Genomic DNA, 15000 nt, shown 5'->3' with positions numbered 1-15000 from the left:
TTTTGTAGAATATGATCAGATCTATGTTTTGGTTAGGAGTATTGCTTTTTACTCCTTTACGGATTATGTCTTTCATTATTCTTTCCTCTTTTTTATGTTCACTGTGCATGGTTGATTTGTAATATAATTTTATTGGAGGTATTGCGGTTTCTGTTCTAGGTTCAGGATTATACCATCGGTCCAAGTGTCTTCTTATAGCAGCGTTTATTTCCACGTTGCTATATCCGTTGTTCACCAATACCTGAGTTATTCTTTCAAACTCTCTACTCACGTTGCTCCATTCGGAGCAGTGGGTAAGCGCTCGACGAACATAAGCATTGAGAACACTGGCTTTGAATCTTCGGGGTCCTCACTTCTACCGTTCAGGCATAATCCTATGTTGGTAGACTTAGTATATACGTTGGTGCTTAAAGAGGTTCCTGTTTTTGTTATTTGTACATCCAAGGATGGCAGACTGTTATTTTCTCTATTTTCATGTGTAAATCGGAGTACTGACTCTCTCTCTAGATGGCTTTATAGATCAATTAGTTCGTCTGAGTCTTTTACTATGACGAATATGTCATCTACATAACGGCAATATACGGTTGGTTTTTGTCTGCTACTGAAGACTTTGTCTTCGATGGTTCCCATATAAAAATTAGCAAATAAAACTCCTAAGGGGGAGCCCATTGCTGCTCCGTCTATTTGTAGATACATGTCTCCTTGTAGACTGATGAAAGGGGCTTCCTTTGTACATGCTTCGAGAAGACTCTTCAAGTGTGGCTCGGGTATGTCTAATTTGGGGGTGCTCACGTCTCTGTATACTCTGTCCAATATCATTCCTATGACTGTCGACTGGGACGTTGGTAAATAGGGATTCGACGTCCAGGGAAGCAATGATTCCATCGGGCTGAGTAGATTTGATTAATTCTAGGAAATCTGCTGATGATTGTAGACTATACTTACTTGGAGTGTATGGAGTTAGGAGTTCATTGAGTCTTTTCGCCAGGTGATAGCTTGGAGTTGGTATTTGGCTGATTATAGGGCGTAGTGGGTTACCTGGTTTGTGTGTCTTAACATTACCATAGGCATATCCTAAGCCATAGTCCTAAGCCAAGAGATATCCTAAGCCAAGAGATGTTGTTGTCTTGCATCTCTTTCCAGGCGTTTAACGATGCATAAGCAACAGGGCTCCATTAAGGAACATATAGCCTCTTCCCACAACCAAACCATCACCAGAGAAATCTTAGCAAACAACACAGAAATCATCGATAGATACAGCGATAGCAGGCGGCTCGACGTCTGCGAGGCACTACACATCAAGAAGTCAACACCAGCAATCAACAGCCAATTAATGCATAACTATATTCTACCCACTTCAAGACTCCGCTCCAATATAGAAGCATCAAGAAATATGGACCAATAGGCTTTCTACAATTACTTCCATCCAATACCCATTGTTTCGTGTTCTGTCTTGTGTTTGAATTTAATACCCATTCAATACCCATTGTTGAAAGTTTGTTTTCACCTCATCCACCTCACCCAAATGTAGATATAAAATGAAAGATGTGTAAGCTCTATTCAGTTTCAGTTGTGTGTTTGTAAACTAAAGTCTTTGAAAATGTAATAAGTATTACGAAACGCGCTCAAGTGTCGCGTCAGACTAGAAATAAAAATTAATTTTGGAGAATTGATCTTTGAATTACCATCAACAGTGAAAAGAAATGTAAGAAAGATCGAGAAAATTCGTGTTAGAATTATTAATCTTACTTTTTCGGTCATATTTAATAATATATGTGTACAGGAAAGACTGCTACCAAAATATACTAATATATATATATATATATATATATATATATATATATATATATATATATATATATATATATATATATATATATATATATATATATAAACATATTTATATATGACATTCAGAGATGCGTTCTGGAGATAAGTCATTAAATACGTCCATTAACTATGTAATGGACGTCTTCCCCTTCAAATAGTCTATTATGTCAATGTTTTGGTAAATTAAAATAATTAACTTCTTTCGTGGATAACAGTGGAAAGTTTCGTGGTGAACGTTGAGCTTGGTCTCTCTCCCGCATTACAGCAATTGAAGGAGGGATTGTAAAGACATTTCGGGATAAAGCCCTTTGAACTTCGGTGATTGTATTGCAATTACTTGAAATTAGAGCGATTTCTTTCACTGACGGACGCCATTAGTTATCAGAAAACGAAGCCAATTAGATGGAAAAATGACTTTCCAGTTGGCGTGGTGTGCGTCTAAGCCACCAATCAATACGCCAGTACGAAGACAGTTTGGAGGAGAGCCGGTACCCGGGAGCCCTTCTCAGGGTCCGCCTCCAGCTAACGTACTGCTGGGGCCAGAGACTTCAACACTGGAGGACATGTTGTTGTGTCTGGCTCCTCCATCACCGCCCCCGCGTCACGGGAGGGTTATCTTGAGGTTATCTTGAGATGATTTCGGGGCTTTCTAGTGTCCCCGCGGCCCGGTCCTCGACCAGGCCTCCACCCCCAGGAAGCAGCCCGTGACAGCTGACTAACACCCAGGTACCTATTTTACTGCTAGGTAACAGGAGCATAGGGTGAAAGAAACTCTGCCCATTGTTTCTCGCCGGCGCCTGGGATCGAACCCAGGACCACAGGATCACAAGTCCCGCGTGCTGTCCGCTCGGCCGACCGGCTCCCCTCCCTTGGACACTCCTGCTGGCCAACGCTGCCTTCCTCACACTCTTCTATACCTCTTGATCGAATGGTTACACTTCTTAAATTTTGTCTAATGCGCATGTTGCTTATAACTTTTATATGTATATAGCTTTTATATGTATGTCATCAAACTTATCTAGTGACGTCCTTACACATCCCCCGTGCACTTCCCCCTCTGTTGACATCACTAGTGACTTCTTTACCTCCTTTCCTAGTGACCTTCACCCTCCCGAAGTGACCTCATTCCTCTCTTCCTTAGTGACCCACTCACCAAATGACCCCTTCTGTCTCTCCTGATGGTAGGTTAGGTTAGTCCCTCCCAATCAGTGGTCTTCTCCCCGTGTCCCTCACCTGGTGGTCTCCTCCCCGTGTCCCTCACCTGGTGGTCTCCTCCCCGTGTCCCTCACCTGGTGGTCATCTCCCCGTGTCCCTCACCTGGTGGTCTCCTCCCCGTGTCCCTCACCTGGTGGTCTCCTCCCCGTGTCCCTCACCTGGTGGTCTCCTCCCCGTGTCCCTCACCTGGTGGTCTCCTCCCCGTGTCCCTCACCTGGTGGTCTTCTCCCCGTGTCCCTCACCTGGTGGTCTCCTCCCCGTGTCCCTCACCTGGTGGTCTCCTCCCCGTGTCCCTCACCTGGTGGTCTTCTCCCCGTGTCCCTCACCTGGTGGTCTTCTCCCCGTGTCCCTCACCTGGTGTGTGTGTGTGTGTGTGTGTGTGTGTGTGTGTGTGTGTGTGTGTGTGTGTGTGTGTGTGTGTGTGTGTGTGTGTGTGTGTGTGTGAGAAAAAAGAGAGCTGGTAAAAGAGAGCAAGAGAAAGAGAGCTGGCAATAGAGAGCTGGTAAAAGAGAGCAAGAGAAAGAGAGCTGGTAATAGAGAGCAAGAGAAAGAGAGCTGGTAATAGAGAGCAAGAGAAAGAGAGCTGGTAAAAGAGAGCAAGAGAAAGAGAGCTGGTAAAAGAGAGCAAGAGAAAGAGAGCTGGTAAAAGAGAGCAAGAGAAAGAGAGCTGGTAAAAGAGAGCAAGAGAAAGAGAGCTGGTAATAGAGAGCAAGAGAAAGAGAGCTGATAATAGAGAGAGCGAGCGAGTCAAAACAGAGAGAGGATTGTAAATTTAGAAGGAAGACAAGATCGATGCAAGTTGAAAAGATGAAAGGAAAATGTGCTTTGAACAGTCAGACTAAAGTTGAAGGACACGACGCAGGTGGATGATGGATAAAACAAAGTCATAGTTTGAAGGATGTCCTTAGTTGACATATATGGAATAATGGATGTGAAATGATTCAGTGGATAGCCAGAGTTGATACCTGTAAAAAAAAACTTACTATGAATGTTCGTTTTCGTACACAAAAGTGTAAACAAAGTTTACACTTTGAGAGGAAGGCAGCGGAGGGAAGCCAGACCAACCAAGCTAAGACAGGTGTGTGAAGGTGACCTCTACACTTAAGTGCTTCCAACACAATTACCGTAAACACATATATATATAATGTACATGCAGTTCTCCTGCCTCCTATTAATAGGGGGAGGGGTGGGCGGAGGACAGGAGGAGGGGAGGGATGGGCAGATAGGCGGAGGATAGAAGGGGGGAGGGGTGGGGGGAGGACAGAAGGGGGAGGAGTGGGCGGAAGCAGGAGCGGGAAGGGGAGAAGCGACAAGGGGGGAGCAGGAGGTACCAATAACAAACGCCTTGAAGCTGATAATGACAGCTATTGCCTGGAATTACCAGACGTCAGCGAGCCACCACACAAACAATACAGTAACACCAAAAGACATGTCCAGGAAGGTTACAATGACACCAGAAGACATGTCCAGGAAGGTTACAATGACACCAGAAGACATGTCCAGGAAGGTTACAATGACACCAGAAGACATGTCCAGGAAGGTTACAATGACACCAGAAGACATGTCCAGGAAGGTTACAATGACACCAGAAGACATGTCCAGGAAGGTTACAATGACACCAGAAGACATGTCCAGGAAGGTTACAATGACACCAGAAGACATGTCCAGGAAGGTTACAATGACACCAGAAGACATGTCCAGGAAGGTTACAATGACACCAGAAGACATGTCCAGGAAGGTTACAATGACACCAGAAGACATGTCCAGGAAGGTTACAATGACACCAGAAGACATGTCCAGGAAGGTTACAATGACACCAGAAGACATGTCCAGGAAGGTTACAATGACACCAGAAGACATGTCCAGGAAGGTTACAATGACACCAGAAGACATGTTCAGGAAGGTTACAATGACACCAGAAGACATGTCCAGGAAGGTTACAATGACACCAGAAGACATGTCCAGGAAGGTTACAATGACACCAGAACACATGTCCAGGAAGGTTACAATGACACCAGAAGACATGTTCAGGAAGGTCGTCTCGGCGTCACATGACAGCTGCTGCGACAACACTAACTATTCCACCCCGTCCTCCTACCTCATACGTCACATTCTGTACGGAATGGACACTTAAAAGTGTAGGTAAGGTTAAAAAAGAATGAAAACAATCGCCTTAGATGTTCACATTCTCTGAGGTAGTGGTCAGTGACGGACACCGGACACCGCCTTGACCTCTACCTGAGTGAATGTGAACATCTAAGAGACATCGGAAATATTTGTAGCATAATAAACAACACATTGATTGAGTTAGGAAAGTACTATCTGTCAAACATAAATGCTGTTCTCAAAAGATTCTCCCTTTTTGCACCCCCAAGATAACGTAAGATTTTAAGGGTTGACAAATGTCAATCTTCTGGTTTGATAAGCTGTTCACTTAAGACAGTTAAGCAAGTCCCAGCTGTGTCTGGGTACAAGTGACAGGATGAACACCCCCAGCGGGTTTTCTTCGTATTGGAGAGTGTTGTACATGCTGCTATGGCGGTGTGTTCACTCACAGGATGAGTGGCGCCGCCCAATACTGTCACTATGGCGGTGTGACCACTCACAGGATGAGTGGCGCTGCCCAATAAACTCGCCCCTCGGGGCGAACATGTTATAGCCAGTTAGGGTTTAAAGGTCCACGTGGGGTCGAGCTACGTGAAAAAATAAATTTACATCTCGATATATTCTAGTGACACAGAGGTCTCATGAAGGGTCGCTCAACATATGGAAAAATATATTATACTGATTGCCACCCAACTTTTATATTTAAAGAAAGTAACAGGTGTAATCTTGAGTGTCAACAACTGTGAAGTCACACTAGTTCAGAGGCCCACCAGGGTGGGAATGAGTGGGCACACATTTCCCACTCGTGTATTTCCAATATTCAAAATACTAGTGTTCGGACAAAAAAAAATGGTACCATTCCCTGTCAGGATAACGAGTTAAAGGAAATAATAATGCAAAAAAGGGTCAGTTACGTATGCTAAGTAACACGTGAACAAAGTAAATGAAGCGAGCCAACACAAGGCGGCAACACCACAGTAACTGTTCTAAGATGAGCACCACCACCCACCACCCAAAGCTACCTAAACCTTCCTACCATTGCCTAAGTAATGAAGAAATATGATATATATTCTCTCTATCATGTTGGTGCTGAATGTAGATCATGAAAAACTTATTTTTACTATGACATAATAATATTTAATAACGAAATTGGGTTCATCTAATCACCCAAAGCCACAACATTTTCGCTTGGATCGTCGACTTCCTATGGCGTCAGCTGCCACCTAGTTTCGTCTAATTTCGTTAAAAAATTACATTATTTCAGAGTAAAATATATGTTTTTTCATGTTCTACATCCAACACCAACATTATAGTGAGCGACTATCTTCTTGAGGTTATCTTGAGATGATTTCGGGGCTTTAGTGTCCCCGCGGCCCGGTCCTCGACCAGGCCTCCACCCCCAGGAAGCAGCCCGTGACAGCTGACTAACTCCCAGGTACCTATTTTACTGCTAGGTAACAGGGGCATAGGGTGAAAGAAACTCTGCCCATTGTTTCTCGCCGGCGCCTGGGATCGAACCCAGGACCACAGGATCACAAGTCCAGCGTGCTGTCCGCTCGGCCGACCGGCTCCCTATGTCACATTTCTTCATTACTTACGTTATGCTGGGTAGTTTTGGGTAATTAGACGGACCAGACACCCAGGTAGAAACACGACTTGTTAACATTAACAACGGCGACTACTGTCCTCCTCCCACTGACGCCCTGGCTCTCTTCTCCAGATGGGTTTATCAACAAGGGGAGAGAGGCTTTATATTGAATCTATTTTGGTACTGATAGTTAAGATGATTCAAGGGAAATGTTTTTATGATGTTTACGGTCCAGAGATTGTTGTATTAAGAATAATTCCCAACAGAATTAGCTGGTGAATTTATTAGCGACGTGGCAATAATATCCCCCGTTTTCTATTGACGAAAATTCCACTGCCGACTTCTATGAGTGAATTTATTAGTACTATACAGCAGCAATATTATCTGCCTATTGCACTGAATACTAGTAAATGGTGTCCGGTTTACCGACAAACGTGTATGAATACATTGTGGCTGCCTGTCCCCGGACACAATGAATTATTATTATTTATTAAAAGTAGGCAACATATAAATAGCACGGGAATCTGCATAATAAAGCAAGAAACAGCAGCAAATACAATATGACGTATTAATACACAAGAAAAGCCTTATTTCGTAAGCATAAAGATAATGCAAGTATCATTGGAATATCAATAAGAAAACAGGACAATAAGGCAAGAGTTGACGTACACGCATACAGTGTCTTGCATACCTTGAGGCCCGAGATAGTTGTGTGTATCTTCCCATAACGGCCCCGGGGGGAGTAGACGACACCTGGGTTATGTCAACACGGTCTCTCATTACCTATTGTACTCCACCACCACTATTACTGTCTCCCATCGTGTCAATCATGCTTGGTTGTTCTCTCACACACACACACACACACACACACACACACACACACACACACACACACACACACACACACACACACACACACAAATAGGGTTGATAGGGTGGAGGCTGACTCCATACACAATTTTAAATGTAGATATGACAGAGCCCAGTAGATTCAGGAATCTGTACACCAGTTGATTGACGGTTGAGAGGCAGGACCAAAGAGCCAAAACTCAAGCCCCCCCCCCCCCCCGCAAGGCCAAATAGATGAGTACATACATTCATTTTTGGACTGCAAATTTTGGGACTGCCAGAAAGCCTTTGACACAGTACCACACCAGAGACTAGTGCACAAGCTGGAGATGCAGGCGGGAGTGAAAGGGAAGGTACTCCATTGGATAAGGGAGTACCTAAGCAACAGAAGCCGGCGAATCACTGTGAGTGGCGAGGTCTCAGAGTGTCGAGGCGTCACGAGTGGATTCCCACAGGGTTCAGTTCTTGGACCTATCCTTTCCTGATATATGTAAATGATCTCCCAAACGGAACAGACTCGTTTCTCTCAATGTTTGCTGATGATGCGAAAATTATGTGGATTAAGACCAAGAGAGTAAGAGGTTAGAAGATGACCTAGACAAACAAGGAATGGTCCAACAAATGGCTCCTAAAGTTCAAAACAAATAAATGTAAGGTAATGAAACTAGGCGGAGCCAACAGGAGGCCAGACATAGGATACCGAATGGGAGACGAAGTCCTTCACAAAATGGACAGAATGATCTAGGAGTTGATATCATGTCGTCTCCTGAAATCCACATCAAAAGAATACCATCAGCGGCGTATGCAAGGCTGGCTAACATGAGAACTATCTTTAGAAATTTGTGTAAGGAATCATTCAGAACCTTGTATACTCCATATGTAAGACCAATCCTGGAGTATGCGGCCCCAGCATGGAGCCCGTACCTTGTCAAGCACAAGACGAAGCTGGAGAGAGTTCAGAGGTATGCTTGGAAGGCAGAAGAGCTCGGGGAGACATGATCACCACATGTAAAATTCTCAGGAGAATTGACAGGGTAGATAAAGCTGGATTATTTAACACGGGTGGTACCCAAACAAGGAGACACAGGTGGAACCTGAGTTCCAGAATGAGCCATAAAGACATTAGAAAGAACTTTTTCAGTGTCAGAGTACTTAATTTAAATTAATAAATGGAATACATTAGGAAGTGATGTGATGGAGGGTGACTTCATACACAGTTTCAAATGTAGATATGATAGAGGTCAATAAACTCAGAAACCTATACACCAGTAGATTGACAGTTGAGAAGCGAAACCAAGGAGCCAAAGCTCAACCCTACGAGCACAAATAGTTGAGTAGAAATATGTGAGTACACACCTATAATTTGAGAGAGAATGTCTGATTATATGTGTGTGTGTTCGAAATTGAAAGCTAGACGCTCGGGCCTAGCCTGACCATAATTGACAGACATAATGGCCTAGGGGTAAGGGGTGAACATAGGCTGGTCAGGGTCGCCACAATTCAAAAGCGAACAGCGTGCCAGGGCCACATTCACACCCCCACCATCATTTTGGCACTACCCGCCAGCTACACGGAGAAATATTTTCAAAACAAACTTTTTAAAACTATTTTTTTCCTTATAGTAATATGCACCATAATTCAATGATTTTGGGAGAATTAACATAAATTTCCTGTAGCCAATAACTGACCCATACTTACATAAAACAGACCCACACTAACGTCAGCCTCAGATATACCGACACAAGTCACCACATTCCTTAACGAAGAAGTTAGAAGTCATACTGAGGTGAGAACGAAGCCGTTAAAGAACAGAGGCAGTGCGGAGGATGGCTTCACCTGGGCTTCTTGCTTCAGGGAATATATAATACTCTACATATTCCCCTTCAGGGTGTAGTAATCTTCCTGCTACTGTTACAGTGAGGAGTTAACAGCTCGACTAGGGACAACGAAGACCTTTTAACTAAAGTGTATATAATCTTTGCAGGGCTTTACTGCTCGTAATTAGTGCATTTAACTTTAGCAATGTGACGCGCGGCCAACGTCGGAGTAGTTCACACGTACCAGTGTCTGCGGGCTGTATGTCTGCGGGTGTCCCCGGGCTGGGTGTCTGCGGGTGTCCCCGGGCTGTATGTCTGCGTCTGTCCCCGGGCTGGATGTCTGCGGGTGTCCCCGGGCTGTGTGTCTGCGGGTGTCCCCGGGCTGTATGTCTGCAGGTGTCCCCGGGCTGTATGTCTGCAGGTGTCCCCGGGCTGTATGTCTGCGGGTGTCGCCGGACTGGATGTCTGCGGGTGACACTGGGCTGGGTGTCTGCGTGTCTGCGGGCTGGTTTAAGAAGACCGTCCCCATAACAATGACGCCCAGTGAACCCATTCACAGTATCGGATCGCAAACTTTTTTAATACTTCCGGACTGGAATGCTTGCAGAAGTGGTTGGGCTCAGCTGTCAAGTGAAGTATCGTCTTAAACGAGTCCGCGACTAAGAATCAATAGTGAGGTAAATTACTGCCACAAGGACTTCAGCTCCTCAGCCCGTCACTATCCCTCAAAACCCTCAACGTATCTCCAGTCTTGTTTAGAGGTATTAGAGGAAACTCTAATATTATATTACTGACATATTACTGTGTTATAGAGGGCCGCAGATCATATTACTGTGTTATAGAGGGCAACAGACAACGGTACTGAGTGTTGTACCCAGTTTATTGTGTCAATTTAATTCGTAGTCTGTCATTGTACCGACAGTGGAAGCAGTTTACGGAGCGTGTGGAGTAGTTTATGAGTGTGGCAAATGGATTCGAGTCGGTGTGGGGGTTCACACCCTCCTGTACGTCGGATGTCCAAGTTTATAAGAGACTCACCGGTCCAGGTGGCTGCCGTCAGGTGGCGTGTGACGGGAAGTGACATTTTGGGACGGTCTTGGACAGGACAAGTGGGTGTGGAAGCGTATGACCGGAAGTAGCTTGAGGAAGTTGAGTAAATAGAGACGCCAGCAAGTGGCGGGTCTCAGTGCTGGACACGACATCATAAACAGAAGGCCAGGACCTATGGTGGACTCAGCCACCGTAGCTCAGATTTGATGCGACATGTCCAAGCTGGTTGATATAAAGACCTACACCCACACAGTGCTCGCAGATGTCCCTGACCGCAGATATCCCTGGCCCGTTGGGTAGCATGTGTGAGTATATATATATATATATATATATATATATATATATATATATATATATATATATATATATATATATATATATATATATATATAATAATTAAAATAAACTAATTGGAAACAATTTATTGAAAATAAAAAAAATCACTCGGCCTATTAGGCAAATCGGGCCTTGCATAGTGTGTATATATATATATATATATGTCGTACCTAGTAGCCAGAACGCATTTCTCAGCCTACTATGCAAGGCCTGATTTGCCTAATAAGCCAAGTTTTCCTGAATTATTATATTTTCTCTATTTTTTTTCTTATGAAATGATAAAGCTACCCATTTCATTATGTATGAGGACAATTTTTTGTTATTGGAGATAAAATTAACGTACATATATGACCGAACCTAACCAACCCTACCTAACCTAACCTAACCTATCTTTATAGGTTAGGTTAGATTAGGTAGCCGAAAAAGTTAGGTTAGGTAGATTAGGTAGTCGAAAAACAATTAATTGATGAAAACTTGGCTTATTAGGCAAATCGGGCCTTGAATAGTAGGCAGAGAAGTGCGTTCTGGCTACTAGGTACACATATATATATATATATATATATATATATATATATATATATATATATATATATATATATATATATATATATATATATATATATATATATATATATATATATATATATATATATATGTAGGACCTTTCTGAGAAAGTGAACGTAAGCCAATTCTGAGAAAGAAGGTGAACGTAAGATCATTCTGAAAAAGGTGAACGTAAGACCTTTCTGAGAAAGAAAGTGAACGTAAGACCATTCTGAAAAAGAAGGTGAACGTAAGACCATTCTGAGAAAGAAGGTGAACGTAGGACCATTCTGAGAAAGAAGGTGAACGTAGGACCATTCTGAGAAAGAAGGTGAACGTAGGACCATTCTGAGAAAGAAGGTGAACGTAGGACCATTCTGAGAAAGAAGGTGAACGTAGGACCATTCTGAGAAAGAAGGTGAACGTAGGACCATTCTGAGAAAGAAGGTGAACGTAGGACCATTCTGAGAAAGAAGGTGAACGTAGGACCATTCTGAGAAAGAAGGTGAACGTAGGACCATTCTGAGAAAGAAGGTGAACGTAGGACCATTCTGAGAAAGAAGGTGAACGTAGGACCATTCTGAGAAAGAAGGTGAACGTAGGACCATTCTGAGAAAGAAGGTGAACGTAAGCAGACTTGCACAAGTGTTTGTTTACATACACAGACTTGCCAAAATGTTAGTGTACACACACACAACGTACACGTGTACACAATTTAAGAAATGAACATTTTCGTAAATTTCTTCGACAATTTTGTGATGTTGACTATCTTATGACTCCCTATGTGTATCTCCCTCCCCCCCTCCTCTCTCTCCCTCTCCACCCCCTCCATCTCTCTCTCTCCCCCCTTCTCTTTCTCCCCATTAACTAAATATTCCACCCCAGACAAAGATTGATGACTTTCATTAACCAGTCAGAATTTAAAGAGAAAATAAATTAAATAGCTTTAGGTACCACACTTTAATACTGAGTGAATTTCTGGACGGATGACTCCATAAACATCTAATGCACCGTCACTCTGCCCTCTTTTGCTTCAGTTGCTGCAACACTTTCCCAAGATAATTTTATATATTTTATATACATACATATATATTATATATATATATATATATATATATATATATATATATATATATATATATATATACACTCACTTAGTTGTGCTTGCGGGGGTTGAGCTTTGGCTCTTTGGTCCCACCACATCACTGCCTAATGCATTCCATTTATTAACTACTCTAATACTGAAAAAAACATTTCTAATGTCTCTGTGGCTCATTAGAGTACTAGGTTTCCACCTGTGTTCCTTTGTTCGTGTTCAACCCGTGTTAAATAGTATGGCTTTGTCAATCCTGTCAATTCCCCTGAGAATTTTGTAGCCTCAGTTCTGGGACTAGTCTGGTGGCATACCACTGACTCGTCTCTATCTTTGTCTTGTTTTTATTTAACTAGGTATGGACTCCAGGCTGGAGCTGCATATTTCATGATTGGTCTGACATAAGTGGTATACAAGGTCATGAACGATTCCTTCCACAAGTTTGTAAAGGCAGTTCTTATGTTGGCCAGTATAGCATATGCTGCTGATGATATCCTTTTGATGTGGGCCTCTGGGACAGGTTCGGTGTGATATCGACCCCCAGATCTTTCTCTCTATTTGACTCTTGCAGGATTTCACCTCCCAGATGATACCTTGTGTTCAGCCTTCTGCTCCCTTCGCCTAATTTCATTAATTTACACTTTCCCGAGTTAAATTTTAGTAGCCATTTTCTAGACCATTCCTCCAGTTTGTCCAGGTCGTTCTGTAGTCTCTGTTTATCTTCATCTGCTTTGATTCTTCTCCAAATTTTTGCATCATCGGCAAACATTGAGAGGAATAAGTCTTTACACTCTGGAAAATCGTTTACATATATCAGAAACAGGATGTGTCCAAGTACAGAGCCCTGTGGGACTCCGCTGGTGACATCTCGCCACTATAATGTCTCCCCCCTCACAGTTTACTCGCTGTTTCCTGTTGCTTAGTTACTCCAAACTGAAGTATATCCACAGGAGCACCTTACCTCTTACTCCTGCCTGTTTAACCAACTTTTTTAACAGTCAAAGGCCTTCTGAGTTCAATAATATGCAGTCCGCCCCACCCTTCTTTTTCTTGCCTAATTTTTTCGCCTGGCCATAGAATTCTATGTGTGTGTGTGTGTGTGTGTGTGTGTGTGTGTGTGTGTGTGTGTGTTTACTAGTTGTGTTTTTGCGGGGGGCTGAGCTTTGCTCTTTCGGCCCGCCCTCTCAACTGTCAATCAACTGTTTACTAACTAACAACTTACTATTTTTTTTTCCACACCACACACACACACACACACCCCAGGAAGCAGCCCGTGACAGCTGACTAACTCCCAGGTACCTATTTACTGCTAGGTAACAGGGGCACTTAGGGTGAAAGAAACTTTGCCCATTTGTTTCTGCCTCGTGCGGGAATCGAACCCGCGCCACAGAATTACGAGTCCTGCGCGCTATCCACCAGGCGTGTGTGTGTGTGTGTGTGTGTGTGTGTGTGTGTGTGTGTGTGTGTGTGTGTGTGTGTGTGTGTGTGTGTACGCAGGCGCGTATACGATAATATAGCTCATATCTTGGCTAAATCTCCTTGACTGTCTTTCAGTGTCAATGAACTTCTATGTCATAAAATTATATATGCAAAACTTACAAAAAAAAACTTTTTCAAAAGCGTGCTACAGACCAACTTGGGGTCACCAAAGCGACTGGGTCGACATCTCCCAAGCCCACGCTGCGGCTGAGGCCCAATTCTCCAGGCGGCCTGCCCATTAAATCGTATAATCACTACAAACTGCCCTTCTACTGGGACCAGAGCCCGAGGGACGCGCGCTATCTCCCTCACTACACGTGTGTGTGTGTGTGTGTGTGTGTGTACTCACCTAGTTGTACTCACCTAGTTGTGCTTGCGGGGGTTGAGCTCTGGCTCTTTGGTCCCGCCTCTCAACCGTCAATCAACAGGTGTACAGGTTCCTGAGCCTATTAGGCTCTATCATATCTACACTTGAAACTGTGTATGGAGTCAGCCTCCACCACATCACTCCCTAATGCATTCCATTTGTCAACCACTCTGACACTAAAAAAGTTTTTACTTCCTAAAGCATTCCATTTGTCAACCACTCTGACACTAAAAAAGATCTTTCTAATATCTTTGTGGCTCATTTGGGCACTCAGTTTCCACCTGGGTCCCCTAGTGCGTGTGCCCCTTGTGTTAAATAGCCTGTCTTTATCTACCCTGTCAATTAACTTGATAATCTTGAATGTGGTAATCATGTCCCCCCCTAACTCTTCTGTCTTCCAGCGAAGTGAGGTTTAATTCCGTAGTCTCTCCTCGTAGCTCATACCTCTCAGCTCGGGTACTAGTCTGGTGGCAAACCTTTGAACGTTTTACAGTTTAGTCTTATCCTTGACTAGATATGGACTCCATGCTGGGGCTGCATACTCCAGGATTGGCCTAACATATGTGGTATACATAGTTCTGAATGATTCCTTCCAAAAGTTTCTGAATGCCGTTCTTATGTTGGCCAGCCTGGCATATGCCGCTGATGTTATTCTCTTGATATGGGCTGCAGGAGACAGGTCTGGCGTGATATCAACCCCCAAGTCCTTTTCTTTCTCGGACTCTTG

At 43.5% G+C, this 15000-nt stretch overlaps 1 protein-coding gene across 2 annotated transcripts in view; it reads right to left on the bottom strand.

Moving 5' to 3' along the window:
• The window catches only part of LOC123746823 (neuronal acetylcholine receptor subunit alpha-10), a 288958-nt gene that overhangs the window by 242111 nt on the left and 31847 nt on the right, over positions 1 to 15000 (bottom strand). The window lies entirely within an intron of this gene.

This window comes from Procambarus clarkii, chromosome 93 (assembly GCF_040958095.1).
Source record: "Procambarus clarkii isolate CNS0578487 chromosome 93, FALCON_Pclarkii_2.0, whole genome shotgun sequence".
NCBI classification, from domain to species: Eukaryota; Metazoa; Arthropoda; class Malacostraca; order Decapoda; family Cambaridae; genus Procambarus; species Procambarus clarkii.
This window is presented reverse-complemented; position numbering and strand designations above follow the sequence as displayed.